Below are 16,059 nucleotides of genomic sequence, written 5' to 3'. Positions count from 1 at the left end.
ACTAGAATATTAATGAGCCAAGTCAGACTGTCAACATGGACCTTAACAAGCATTAATCATCATCAATGGGCAACTCACCAATGCCAATGGGTAATGTGGTGTCAATGTCAAGATGTGCTTCTCTGGACTTGCCAGAATTAGAAAAGGTTCAGTGAGAAATAGGGAAGACAAAAAGGCTGTTGGTCTTTATGTCAAAGGGAATGGATTATAGAAATGAGGAGGTCTTATTAAAACTATACTAGACGCTTGTTCAATCATAACTGGAATACTATAAACAATTTGGTCCCCTTATCTACAGAAAGATATATTGGCTTTGGAGGCAGTCCAGGGAAGGTTTCAATCTGTCAATCCTAGGTATGGACAGATTTCCTAATAAGAAGACCTTGAGTAGATTGGGTGTGTACCCATTTAGGAGAATGAGTGGAGACTATTGATGCACATAGGTTCTTTGGGGGCTTGACAGGCAAGTGCAGAACGGTTGTTTCCTCTAATGGGAGAATCCAGGTCCAGAGGACATCATTTCAACAGGAAGAGGTTGCCCATTTAAGACCGAGATGAGGAGAATTTTTTTATACAATAGACAGCTGTTGAGGCTGGGCTGTTAAGTATACTGAAAGCTGAGATAGCGAGATCTTCAATCATTAAAGGCACCAGAGGTAATGGGGATAATGCAGAAAAGTGGATTTGAGGATTATAAGACCATAACACCATAAGACATAGGAGCGGAAGTAAGGCCATTCGGCCCATTGAGTCCAATCCGCCATTCAATCATGGCTGATGGGCATTTCAACTCCACTTACCAGCATTCTCCCCGTAGCCCTTAATTCCTTGTGACATCAAGAATTTATCAATTTCTGCCTTGAAGACATTTAGCGTCCCAGCCTCCACTGCACTCTGTGGCAATGAATTCCACAGGCCCACCACTCTCTGGCTGAGGAAATGTCTCCGCATTTCTGTTCTGAATTTACCCCCTCTAATTCTAAGGCAGTGTCCACGGGTCCTAGTCTCCTCACCTAACGGAAACAATTTCCTAGCGTCCACCCTCTCCAAGCCATGTATTATCTTGTAAGTTTCTATTAGATCTCCCCTTAATCTTCTAAACTCCAATGAATATAATCCCAGGATCCTCAGCTGTTCCTCATATGTTAGACCAACCATTCCAGGGATCATCCGTGTGAATCTCCGCTGGACACGCTCCAGTGCCAGTATGTCCTTCCTGAGGTGTGGGGACCAAAACTGGACATAGTACTCCAAATGGGGCCTAACCAGAGCTTTATAAAGTCTCAGTAGCACATCAGTGCTTTTATATTCCAACCCTCTTGAGATAATTGACAACATTGCATTCGCTTTCTTAATCACGGACTCAACCTGCATGTTTACCTTTAGAGAATTCTCAACTAGCACTCCCAGATCCCTCTGTACTTTGGCTTTACGAATTTTCTCACTGTTTAGAAAGTAATCCATGCTTCTATTCTTTTTTCCAAAGTGCAAGACCTCGCATTTGCTCACAATGAATTCCATCAGCCATTTCCTGGACCACTCTCCCAAACTGTCTAGATCCTTCTGCAGCCTCCCCACTTCCTCAGTACTACCTGCCTGTCCACCTAACTTTGTATCTTCGGCAAACTTCGCTAGAATGCCCCCAGTCCCTTCATCCAGATCATTAATATATAATGTGAACAGCTGCGGCCCCAACACTGAACCCTGCGGGACACCGCTTGTCACCGGCAGCCATTCCGAAAAAGAACCTTTTATCCCAACTCTCTGCCTTCTGTCAGACAGCCAATCCTCAATCCATACCAGTAACTCACCTCGAACACCATGGGCCCTCACCTTGCTCAGCAGCCTCCCATGTGGCACCTTATCAAAGGCCTTTTGGAAGTCTAGGTAGACCATATCCACTGGGTTTCCCCGGTCTAATCTACTTGTCACCTCTTCAAAGAATTCCAACAGGTTTGTCAGGCATGACCTCCCCTTACTAAATCCATGTTGACTTGTTCTAATCCGACCCTGCTCTTCCAAGAATTTAGAAACCTCATCCTTAATGATGGATTCTAGAATTTTACCAACAACCGAGGTTAGGCTAATTGGCCTATAATTTTCCATCTTTTGCCTTCATCCTTTCTTGAACAAGGGGGTTACAACAGCGATCTTCCAATCATCTGGGATTTTCCCTGACTCCAGTGACTTTTAAAAGATTTCAACCAACGCCTCTGCTATTTCCTCAGCCACCTCCCTCAGAACTCTAGGATGTAGCCCATCGGGGCCAGGAGATTTATCAATTTTAAGACCTTTTAGCTTTTCTAGCACTTTCTCTTTTGTAATGGCAACCATACTCAACTCAGCCCCCTGACTCCCTTTAATTGTTGGGGTATTAACTCAGCCCCCTGACTCCCTTTAATTGTTGGGATATTATTAGATCAGACAAGCAAACCTGATGGGTTGAATGGCCTATTTCTGCTCTTATATGTTATGGTCTGATAGACCTCTCCCTAACTCTGCGGCATTTACAAAGAGGCCCTAAGTTGCTCAATTAAGTTATCCCAACAGGCCTGAGGGTAGGCAGTCCACCCTTCACCTCCTTGACTCCAGTAAAATACTCCAGCAGAGGCAGAAAGGTGACAGACATCGCAAACCATTGCATCTCACCATACTTTATGACCCCAAACATCCCTGTCTGGTTCTGGGTATATGGGAGTGGGAGCCAGGGATGTAGATAGGAGTGGACACGTGGTTTGTTGGTCAAGCTGTGGAGAAGCTCTCCTAACCCCACGACTCCACAACCAACCTTTATTGATTTTATCTATTTCCCGTCCATTTCTTTCTCTTCAGTGGTGAATAGGCTGTGCTGATGCAAACTATAGTATGTGTGTGGTCTTTTCTATGTATCCCACCAGCACTGTTTTACCATGCTTTAGTGCCTGAGACTGGTAACCTCATAATACTATCCTAACACTGCCAAATTGATAAGAGAAAGAGACTTCTCATCTCTTTCCAAACTTTTCTACCGACAGCTGACTTTCAGATTTTATTTACCCATATTTCTGGAATGCCTTAAGAGCAGAGTTATAACCAGATGGTTATGATCTATGAAAGGACATGTTTATTGAAGAATTTTAAAATGCATCAATAACTTTAATGACAAAATGACTGATTGTTTTTCTTCTAATTACTTTTGAAATGGCCCAAACTGACTTCACTTAGAACTCTTGCCAGCTGTCTGAGAAGTGACTTTCACTCCCTCTGTCTGAGGTGTAAGGATATTAATTGGACACTCTATGTTTTAATTTTTTTTTTAACTGCTCCATGCGTGATTGCATTGTCAAAACAAAATTCCTCAGTACTCTGCTGAAAGAGCTGATTGATGTCAGCGTCCAGTTTCAGAGACCCCAGTCATTCTTTGGTACCTTCACTTTCTTCATAAACTGAGCCTAAAGCAGCAAGTGTCAGCATTTTTTTCACTCATGGAAGGCATCACAGTTGAGCCCAAGGAGATGTCACCAGACAGCTACATTTGCAAACTTTCTGGCAGTGAGCAAGAGAGGGGATTTAATTTCCTCATCTGAAAGGCACAAAGAGAAATTACGGCAGTGCAATTATTTTCCATTTGTTCTAACCTTCAATTGCAGAACCCAGACAATTTTACAAGCAGAATGCTGAACCCTTGAAAGAGTCCAAAATAAATTAATTGCCTATTATTTGCACATAATTCACCAAAGTCTACAGATATGTGCTTAAATGTTTATCTCCACGGTATACAAAATGTAGTTAGCTGCAATTAGAGAACAATAATGTAGAAAACCTTTTTTTAATTCTTCATTTGTTTTTATTATGCCAAAATTGTTTGCATGAATTCAGACCACATGCATTTTTAATTCGGCCATTTATTAATCCTAATTATGACAGTTATTACATTGTGAATATAAATATCTCTGTTCATTTAAGTCTATTTGTAAACAACTATACTGTTTTCTCACTGACCTAAAGGATATTTACATTGCACTCAACATAACCTTTAAGATTTGAACTCAAAAACATATGGGTTATTAATACCTTAGAGTCATGGCAATATGCAGCATGGAAACAGACCATTCAGTCCAACTCGTCCAAGCCAACCAGACATCCTAATCTCATCTAGTCCCATTTGTCAGCACTTGGATCATATCTCTCTAAACCCTTCCTATTCATATCCCCATCCAGATGCCTTTTACATGGTTTAATTGTATCAGCCTCCACCACTTCCTCTGGCAGCTCATTCCATACAGGCACCACCCTCTGCGTGAAAAGGTTGCCCCCTTAGGTCCCTTTCAAATCTTTCCTCTCTCACCCTAAACCTATGCCGTCTCGTTATGAACCAGTGTCATGACCACTGCACTACCACACCCAGAATATAGCTGCAGACTTTTGAATCATGAGCATCAAGAGTGAATTGTGGATGCTGATTCGAGTTTCTTAAAAATAATATTACAGTCATCAAGATTATGCTGGTTCAGCGTTTATAAATATATTTCTATTTCCAACAGCTAAATTATTCGCTGGCCTCAAATTTAATAAATTGGCTAATTTCTCTGTCCATCTCTGTCATTTGCATAGAGCAGGCTGATGTAAACCAGGGAATCAAATTATATTTATCCCTTCAATTAAATATTCAGACTCATGACACATCAGTATGATGATAATATTATGGCATCATCCTTTCAACCTTCTGGTCATATTTTTTCACTGAGATATGACTGAACCTTAGGAAACATTTGCTTTTGTAAGCAGGGGTTTATTTTATCCAATGGATCATTTGATAAAGATAATGTGTACCTTAATCATGCATAGCTGAAAAATGTGTTGCTGGAAAAGCGCAGCAGGGCAGGCAGCATCCAAGGAGCAGGAGAATCGACGTTTCGGGAATAAGCCCTTCTTCAGGAATTTTTAAGTAGAATCATGCATACCAAACATTTTTGAGTTCAATTCTCATTCTGCATTATGGTGGTTATAGAGTCATCGAGTCACACAGCATGGAAACAGATCTTTCAGTCCAACTCATCCATGCCAATCAGATATCCTAAATTATCTAGTTCCATTTGTTAGCATTTGGCCCATATCCCTCTAAGTCCTTCCTCTTCATGAACCCATCTAGATGCTTTTTAAATGTTGTAGTTGTATCAGCCTCCACCAACTCCTCTGGCTCATTCCATACACACACCACCCTCTGTGTGAAATAATTGCTACTTTGGTCCCTTTTAAATCTTTCCCCTTTCACCTTAAACCTATCCCTTTTAGTTTTGACTCTGCTACCCTTGGGATAAGAACTTGTGGGCGGCACGGTGGCACAGTGGTTAGCACTGCTGCCTCACAGCGCTCGAGACCCGGGTTCGATTCCCGCCTCAGGCGACTGACTGTGTGGAGTTTGCACGTTCTCCCCGTGTCTGTGTGGGTTTCCTCCGGGTGCTCCGGTTTCCTCCCACAGTCCAAAGATGTGCAGGTCAGGTGAATTGGACATGCTAAATTGCCCGTAGTGTTAGGTGAGGGGTAAATGTAGGGGTATGGGTGGGTTGCGCTTCGGCGGGGCGGTGTGGACTTGTTGGGCCGAAGGGCCTGTTTCCACACTGTAAGTAATCTAATCTAAATCTATCTAATCTAATCTAAATCTAAATCTAAACTTGGCTATTCACTCTATCTATGCCTCTCATAATTTTATAAACCTCTATAAGGTCACCTCTTAGCCTCTGACACTCCAGGGAGAAAAGTCCTTGCCTATTCAGCCTCTTCTTATAGCTGAAACTGACCATTTGGGTAACACCCTTGTAAATATTTTCTGAACCCTTTCACGTTTAGCATCTTTCCTATAGCAGGTGGATCAGAATTGAATGTAATTTTCCAAAAGTGGCCTAACTAATGTCCTATACAGCTGCAACATGACCTCTCAAATCCTAACTCAATGCACTGACCAATAAAGGCAAGCAGACCAAACATCCTCCTCACTATCCTGTGCACCTACGACTCTACTTTCAAGGAACAATGCACCTCGATCCAAAGGTCTCTTTGTTCAGCAACATTCCGCAGGATGTTAACATTAAGTGTGTAAGTTCTGCCCTGATTTGCCTTTCCAAAATGCAGCACCTCGCATTTATCTAAATTAAACTCCATCTGCCACTTTTCGACCCATTTGCCCATCTGATCCTGTTGTATTCTGAGGTACTCTTCTTTGCTGTCCACTACTCCACCAAATTTGGTGTCATCTGCAAACTTATTAAGCATACTTCCAATATTCACATCCAGGTTCATTTTAGTCCGAGAAAACTGAAGTAGGAGAGAGTGCCCAACATTAATGTAATTGAGATCTAATGAAAGATTATTGACCTGAAATATTAATTAGAACATTAAATGCCAACTCCACTCGGGAAAGTTGGGTGTTATAGAGTGGAAAGGTGTGAGGCACATGTCCATCACCTTCCCAGTATTCCTTGTATTTTACTTTTGGAGAGGTGGTGAAGTACTGGTGGATGACTCACCTGCCTGAGGTCAATTAAGACACTTAAGTGTTATACATAAAGTCATTGAGTAATACAGTTAAACAGCATGGAGACAGACCATTTGATCCAACTCATCCATGCCAACCAGTTATCCTTAATTGACCTAGTCTCGTTTGCCTACATTTAGCCCATATCCCTCTAAAGACTTCCTATTCATGTACCCATCCAGATACCTTTTAAATGTCATAATTGTATCCATCTCCATCACTTCCTCTGGCACCTGGTTCCACACATGCACCACCCCCTGTGTGGAATACTGACCTTCAGATCCCTTTTTCGCCTTTCCCCTCTCATCTTAAATCTGTGCCCTCCAGTTTGAACTTCCCTACCCTGGGAAAAAGATCTTGGCTATTCCTCCTATCCAGCACGGTGGCACAGTGGTTAGCACTGCTGCCTCACAGCGCCAGAGACTTGGGTTCAAATCCTGCCGCGTGCAATCGTCTGTGTGGAGTTTGTACATTCTCTACGTGGGTTTGCTCCGGTTTCCTTCCACAGTCTAAAGATGTGCAGGTTAGGTGAATTGGCCATGCTAAATTGCCCGTAGTGTTAGGTGCAGGAGAATGGGTCTGGGTGGGTTGCTCTTCGGAGGGTCGGTGTGGACTTGTTGAGCAGAAGGGCCTGTTTCCATACTGTAAGCAATCTAATCCATGCCTCTCATGATTTTATAAATCTCTATCAGGTCACCCCTCAGCCTGCCATTCCAGGAAGAACTGCCTCAGCCTATTCAGCCTCTCCCTATAGCTCAAATGCTCCAATCCCAACGACATCCTTTGCCTTTAAAAGAATCCCCCTTTAAGGATTGCAGGTGCTGAGTGTATGCAATCTGCCAAAACTTAGTCTGCTGTGAATTTGCAAGATGAAAACCCAGAAATCAGCTGAATGCAGCTATGTCTGCTTCATAATTCAGGTAATGTACCTTACTGTTCCAAATAAATTAAGCCACAAAGTCAATAAATCTCTAGTGAGTGATTGATTATTAAGCCATTATCTTTAACTTGAAAAAAGTGACTAATTAGCGGCGACTCTAGGACCTAATCGTGTGTTGACTGGCATTCTACCCACAGTGGGGAGGCACTACACCATCTACAGTAAAACCTACTGGCTTCCTGGTAGACTTAGAGTTCTGGTCCTTCCTGATCAGGCACTCGGTGGCCCATGAGGTCTCTTAGTAGCAAAGGATGCCCCTCCTGGATGGTCTGCCCTTCATTTGCAATCATTACCCCCCAACCCTCCCTTCAAACCATCCCCACACTTATTGCCAGGATCTGTCTGATTGGACCCAATGATCCTCAACCCATGTACCTGCATTCTGGATCTGCTTGGGGAATGCCGATTGCTGCAGTCCTGGCTTAGTCTCATAGTATTTGTGGAACTGAGGGTCTAACAGCCACCTGATTACTTGGCGAGGGTGGGGCGGCGAGGAGCATATCTATTCTCAGAATGGCCAAAGTCTAATCATAAAAACATAAGCATTTTGAGCAGAAACTGGTTACTTAGCCCCTGTTCTCCCATTCAGGTTTCAAATTCTAATCTCTGTCATCATGCAACATGTCTCTATAATAGCTACTGGATAGCATTTATTTATATCAATATATGACATAAATTAATTCACCTTTTTATGAATCCATATACTGAGCTTTTATATGTTATCCTTGTATTATTTAAGTTGATTGCTGGTGCATTCTTAGGCCAGTGAGAGGAGAAGCTGTGTTCATGTGGTGTCCCTGACATTAACTCTCTGCACAGATGCCTCCTCATCTGCTACGTGTTTGAACGATTCTTTACTATTTTTTATCTCAATAAAGGGTTCCACTTTGATTAAAAGTTTTAGTGCCCATTAAAACACAATCTTAAAGGATCTGTTCAGTTGATGTTGTTATTTGTTGGCTCTTGAGTTGGGGAACTTGCTAAAGGGCACCAAATAAACAGAAAAAGAACAGAAATGATGGAGGATGTTTTAACTTCAAAGATGGCTACTTCGGGAAAGGGTGGAAAGGCAAAAAAAAATTAAATTCTCAAACATGACTCTAACCTACATACAATCTACTGGGTTTTAACCTTGATTGGTCAGGAGAGGGGTGCAGGTTGGCAGTGAAAACCTGTTAAAGATGATGGGTTTCCTAAGTCTGCATAGTTCATCTCCACTTGATCAGAATCCCTGACAATGGCTGACCACCACCATTATTCCTCTTTCCCCCTACACCCTCCTCCATGCTGTCGGACGTACCTGACACAGGGTCCCCAGTTGCTTTCTCTATCAAAGTGGCTGCCTGTCAGCAAGAAAACCTGTCGTAAACCTTAAAATTAAATATTAGCAGGAAAAGCATCCCACCCTGGGCTCATATCAGTGCCAATACTTAAACAACAATTACAAATTTTAACAGCTCCTACAAAGGCACTGAGATTAACAGATAAATTAAAGACTTGACCTGTCATCTTATTTTTCTGGCTAATCTCCATCGCTGCAATCCCTTGGTTTATATAGGCAGCTATTACTGAAACACTGTTACAAAATTCATGCCAAATTTGCACAATAGCTGAATGCTTGGAATGGAATTAATTTTATTGAAGGCATCCATAGTCTTACAGTGCTATTCAGTTTGACTGTATTTTAATTTTTGACAGTTTTAATTGGTTGAACAAGTGCAAAAGATAAATGCCGAAAAGTAATACTTAAAAATGCTTTCCAGGACACACACCCATTTACTGATTGCCTGATAGGCAATAGCATATTGGTTAGCTTTAATCCCTGAGAAACTTGATGTTTATGCACACAGCTTTCAAGTTCAAAGGTTCACTTGCCTACTCAGATGTCCCACAGTCAATGAGGTAGCAACCATTCTGCATCCAGCACATTCTTGGCAAGTTGCAGTCAAGTGAAAATGCAAGGAGTAGCAAAGACGTGGAGCCAATTACACAAATATATCATTGCATGTTAAAGTTTAATACTAGAATTTGGATGGTGCCTAAATAAGTCATGCAACTATACAGTAAAGAAAAAAATGAGAGGCAAAGTTTGGTTAGTTGCCTAATGCATTTCACTGAGGCATAGAAATTAGGGATGTGTAGAGAACCACATTGAACTGAATCCACAGCACCACCTCCTCCTACACCCCCAATCCCCATTTCATAATTATTCCCACACGCTGCCTCACAACCTCCAGGAAATCTGTATCAGTGGATTCCCAAAAGCTGTGATTCACACAAAGTTTTGTCAAGACTGAAGAGGTATGAGGACAGTAATGCAGTTTTGCTCTTAGAGAATTTCTAAGATAATAGTTTCACAATACTTTTACTGTCCTTATTGGTCAAAAGAGCTGAATAAGAAAGCCACAAAATTGTGTTTAAAATTTCTTTTGCTCTTAATTTTGCTTCATCTGCCCCATGAATATGGTGACTCATACTATGATTCTGCAAATGTCATTGGACCCTCCACTATCTTGTCTGCATACTTGACCTCACCATTGGTCAGAGGCTATATTTATAAACACTACCACTTCCAAGTCATATGCCATTCCAAATTGGAAATATTTTGTGGATCATTTATCATAGCTGGATCAATGACCAAAAGTATCTATCTGTCAACACTGGAAGAGTACCTTTGCTAGATTGGCTGCAGCAGAAGAAGGCTCAGACTATCTTCTCAAGTATTACTAGGACAATAAATGCCAACCTTCCCATTATTTCAGTATGAAAAGAATAGACTGTGAAAACATTTCAGAATAGATTAGATAAATTCAGTGGGAATATCTTGAGTTCATGAGATTTGAGTTCATGCATTGGAGTGATGCTGACATTTCTATTGTAACAATATGTGAACTACAACCATAAATTGATTTTAATAATGTCTCTTATCAATGAATAATGAAGGTTTCACCTGCAAAATAAGATGAAAATAGCAATGACTTGCATATTGTTGCTTTAACATGAAATAAAATCCCCATTTTTTTTTTAAAAGGTAGAAGATGCTGGAGTTGACATATTTGGATGTCAGAGACCTCTCTCCTCTGAACATTGGGCATGTTTTAGATTTGTTAACATGATCGCTTCTGTTATTGCCAGCCATTTCATTTGTGTTGGGTGTTGCCCCATCCTGTGGGATTCTCCAGGAGACTCCAGGTATTCACGTCTGCGATGCTCCAGTGAACAAGCCAGAAGAAAAGTCATAGTAGTGTAAACATTTTTTGTCTTATTTTGCTCACTTTTATTAGTTAGGAAAAGATTGAAGATGAGAAAGAAGAAGATTGTGTAACCATTCATTTTGAAAATATTGAAGATGAGAAAGAAGAAGATTGTATGATGAGGCAGGAAGATTATATTTCCAAGTATGCATCTAATCAGAGCTGACAACTTTATCAGCACTAAATGAGAATTACGAGCACAACTTTATTTCTGTTCAGTAAATATGATGTATTAGGAGTACAGTTCATTCATTCTGATTTATTTTCTGATTATTATATATGTCAGGTATCAATATTTTTTAAATATAGCTGTAATGAATTCCATCTTTATCTCCTTCCAACCTCTGAACCATGCACTAATCACTTTAATGTGTAATTAAATTGACTGCTGATCATTTCCAGTAGTACTGGTGACGGTCACAAATAGGCACAGATGAGCCTTCATTGTCTTTACAGTGTACCATTGCTTCCTTTCTTTATTCTCCATGTTGAGTAATCTTGTCCACACGTTTTGTTTTCTTTAGTGTATAGAAAACTTTTAATTCCATTTTGCCTCCAACAGGATATTTTACCTGATAGAGGAATGCTTACTTCTTATACTGTAAGAAGCTAGGTGTGCATAGCATAGTATTGAAGAATCCAATAGAAGTTTATGGCAGCTAGGTATTATATACAATTATTATATTCTCAGGCACATAAGTGTCTGGGCTTACATTAATCTATGATATTTTGCAGAGTAGCATGCATGGGTGAGGAGGTGGTGAAGTGGTACTGTCACTAGGTTAGTAATCCAGATAGGAGAAAGTGAGGGCTGCAGATGCTGGAGATCAGAGCTGAAAATGTGTTGCTGGAAAAGCGCAGCAGGTCAGGCAGCATCCAAGGAACAGGAGAATCGACGTTTCATCCTGAAGAAGGGCTTATGCCCGAAACGTCGATTCTCCTGTTCCTTGGATGCTGCCTGACCTGCTGTGCTTTTCCAGCAACACATTTTCAGCTAGTAATCCAGATCCCTGGTTTTGGTGATGTGGATGAAATTTGAATTCAATTTTAAAAACCTGGAATTAAAAACTCAATTGTTGTAAAAACACATTTGGTTAACAAACATTTTTAGGGGAGGGAATCAGCCAACATTAATTGGTCTGGCCTGCATATGACTCCAGATCCATCGCAACATGGTTGACTCTTTTGGGCAATCAGGGCTGGCCTAGCCCAAATCCCACCAACCAGTTTCAAAAATGTGTGATATAATGAATGTGTCTCTTAAAAGTATATTGACAAACTGACCATGAGACATAACACGACAGGCCCTCATGATTATTTTCCAGCTTTTTGTTTGTCTCTCCATGTACGTAACCTTTAATTGGTAATGGGAATCGCTCACCATCCCATTTGCCTTATTCTGCAACTTATATAATGACCTTCAGTATCTCAAAGCAGAAATATGGCACAGAATTGTATTTCCAGGCAGTGATACATACCCTAGAAAACAGGGCTGATTTGTAATAAGCTGTCATTTCATTGGGCTTCCATATGGAAGTAATGAGTTGACATTAGCTTTCCTTGGGATTTTGATTTTCAACCACAACTGTGTGAAACAAGTATCTGAATTGCAAGTAGGCAAGCAAGCTACTCTAGGTAAAGAACAGATTTTGTAAAACATGATGTTCTCCTAAGCATGTTACATGGTATATTGGGTACCAGCTTAGCTCCAACACAATTACAGCTTTGATGTCTGTGTAATAATATTGATTGTTGTTTTTGGAATTCAGAAAGGCACAACATCTATTAGGCTGTTCACTGAGCCAGCACAGACTGTTTTCTCATCAGATAGACAGAATGCTTTCTCTAGTAAAATTTGCAGATATTGAACCTGGCATTGCGGTATATTGTTATAGCTGAGCATTTTGTTATACTGCCCTCTTTTCTGTCCTTCCTGTTGGTGAGGCATAAATTAAGTTGTTTGTCAGGAACACTACACTTGACCATGGATTAGTTTTAGTGCAATACATTTTAAAGAAAGCTATGAAAATGGGATGAATTCTTTAAATTTTTACACTTCATTTGAGAATTTAAGGACTGACAAACATTGTGACATGCTTTTTGGAACTTCTAAAGTTCATTTAGTGGGAGTTTGAGCAATTTAAAAGATTGCTGTAAATGTACATAGTTGATTTATATGGTATGTAATTGAAAAAAAGTATCATTGAAGACATAAATGGGGACAATGGAAGATTCAGACCCAAGGAAGTGGAATTGATGTAATTACAAATAAAGGTTAAACATTGGCTGAAAACAAACAAAATAGGAGATGAAGAAAAAGTAAATGTTCCCTCACCATGATGGGGCAAAATGCTTTTGATGTACTGTTTGATCAATATTTCTCATGACACCACTATGGATTGTTCTGAAATTAATTGGATTCTGGATGCATTCTATGGTACAACTAAAAATGCAATTATGCTGTGGGTTGCGTCTTATAAAAAGAAGCAGTTGCCAAATTAGTTGTTGCAGATTGTATTCTCAAATTAATGAAACTCTCACAACAATGGAGCAAGCTTAGAAATCAACCCAGAAAACTTAAGAAGAATAAAATCCAGGATAAGATTTTTAGCAAAGCCAGTAGCTAACTTGGAAGGAACCTTGCAAGCAATCTATAACTATTCAAATGACAGAAAGAGAAAGTTACATATTGTAAGGCAGTTCTCCTATAATGGTAGGAAGGTCCATTGGATTTCAGTAATGCCATGGTAGCCAAGTTCACAGTCTCAGAGAAGGAAATTTGGATGTTCCTATTGTTATGGTAATCACCAACCCTCTAGACGTTCTGTCAAAGTGGGAAATTGGTCTCATTCAGACAGCACAGAGAAAACAGCAATGCTCCAGCTTATAGCATTACTCAAATACAGATGCTTGTGTTACAATGCAGATGCTGAACCCCTCTGTTAATTAAAACCAAAAACCCAGAAAACTCACCGCACCTTGTAATCTATTAAGAGTAAGTGAGTGAGTGAAAGAGAACTGATAATTTCCACAATTTAAAGAAAAATAACAATTTATTTTTCTAAGTCTAATCGCGAACACTAAACAAACTATTAACAAACCGAACACTCTTTCCCCTGACTAACCATTACCACTCAAATGAACACAATTCTATTAACATGCTGTTCCAATAACACAATTATTAAACATTACATTAACTTAATCTCAAGTCCACACAGTCTCGTATGCTGTCTTCCTTCTGGTTTTCCGATTCTGCTATCTTCTCCCTGAGTCTTTCTTTCTTTTTACTGCAACTATTTTTTTACGGGAAAAGGTACCTTTAGATAGATAGTGTCTTCCACTTTCTCAAAGAGCTCTTCATGTTAGATAAGCAGTTAGCTCTACAGCAGTTGCTCTGATCAGTTCTCTGCCCACTTTTTTTGTACCCCCAACCTCATTCCCTCTTGTTGGTCTGATGTTGTCAATATAATAACTTCAAACTCAATTGGGTTTTAGTACCCTGGGCATAATTTAAATTAATTGGTTAAATTTGAATTGTTGTCAAAACAGCAATGAAAACTCAGGTATCTATTTAACAGCCAATTGTTACATGTACCTATTTTGGAACAGTCCATCTCTTGGTTATTCTGCATTCGGGCAGCTGTGGCTGTACTTTAAATTTATTTTAAAATTCAGAAAATACTTTCTATCCTAAAGTGACCATGCATTCGTTTGACATTGTAACACTTGGGCATTGTTAGTCTTAGTCCTGTACACAATAGCACTCAAAGTAGTCATGATTTCCAAAGCAATTATTAGTCTATGAAGCACTACTGTGCTGGCTTAGAATTTCAGAAGCCATGTGTCACTTGTAGGCGACATTGATATAGAATATATATAATCCAGAAACAGATCATTTGGCCCATCAAATCTACATCAACCTTCTGAAGAGAATCCCACTTTATTCCCTTAACCCGACATTCATCATGGCTAATCCATGTAACCTGCATATCCCTAGACACTACAGGCTAATTTAGCATGGCCAGTCCACCTAATGTGCATCCCTTTGACTGTAGGAGGAAATCAGAGCATGTGGCACAAACCATTGCAGACAAAGGGAGAACGTGCAGTCACCTGAGGGCAGAATCAAACCCAGATCCCTGGTGCTATGAGGCAACACTGAGCTGCCATGCTGCCCTGTTTTTTCGAAACAGGTTTAAGAAATTTGTTCATTTTCCAATTTTTTCCTTCTCCTCTTGAGGTTGTAGGCAGGTTTGGAGCATTGTTCCACAAATACAGGCAGTTCTCAGCTCAACTTCCTTAATCCTCAAATTCTCAGCAGTGAACCTAATGTCAGCTAGCAGCTTATTTCTCACTATCAGTTCTGTTTCCATCTCATCAAATGGCTCCTGTCAATCACTTTCCAGCTGAAATTACTGAATAGTGATAGCAAAGGGCATGTAAGCAGCAAAATCAAAAAATACAACAGTACCGTCATTGACATTAACCAAGCCAACCACAATTAGCATTATGGTTTTAACTGGCATTCAGTAGTTGCACTTACACCTCTGAGTCAGGGGATATTATGTTCAAATCCCACATGAAGCTTGAACATAAAATCCAGCCTCATGTTCAGGGTTGTACTGAGGGATTGCTGGCCTGTTACACGTGCCATCTTTGAAATGATACACTTAGCCAAGGCATTTTTGTGTCGAATGAATAGACCCCGGGTCATTATTTCTTTGATCAGTGACTTTCTCCCTGGTACATGACAATATTTATCTGTCAATCAGTATCAGCAAAAGAAGTGACCTTATCATTATAAAATGGTGCATAAATTGTTTGCCCTTTCATTTGCAGGAATAACAATACTTCAAAACTAATTCATAATCTATTAAATGGTTTGGATATATTTAGGTATGAGAAACACTCTCTCTATATATATAAGTAGAGCATCCTCATTTTTCAAGTGCTGGGTAAGGTGAGAAGGCAGCTCCAAGAACTATCTCAGCCAATCCAGTGATTGAACCCACAGTTGATGTAATTCTGCACTCTGCTCTAGCCATATGGTCTCCAGGGCTAATCAATTCCCAAAGGTCAAGCTAAGTATGTTCTATCTTGGGCAATGGAACAAGCCATAAGGAAAGTAGGCAAGCATAAAAACTTTTCTTTTGGTTGACAGTAAATAATTTCTCATGAACTGGAAACATCTTTCATTTACTGTTGATACAAAGGAAAGTTGTGAACATTATAAAACTGGGCTGTCCCATTATTTAAGGGAACAATAAAAATATTCTTATTCCATTGTATGTCCCTGCAGTTTTAGTAGAAGGCTTTGGTAAAGGAAGAAACGAAAGTGTCAGAATCACCAG

This window comes from Chiloscyllium plagiosum, unplaced genomic scaffold (genome assembly GCF_037043375.1).
Source record: "Chiloscyllium plagiosum isolate Xiang-an unplaced genomic scaffold, Cpla_swu_hap1 HiC_scaffold_17, whole genome shotgun sequence".
NCBI lineage: Eukaryota > Metazoa > Chordata > Chondrichthyes > Orectolobiformes > Hemiscylliidae > Chiloscyllium > Chiloscyllium plagiosum.
Note: the sequence above shows the minus strand (reverse complement) of the source record.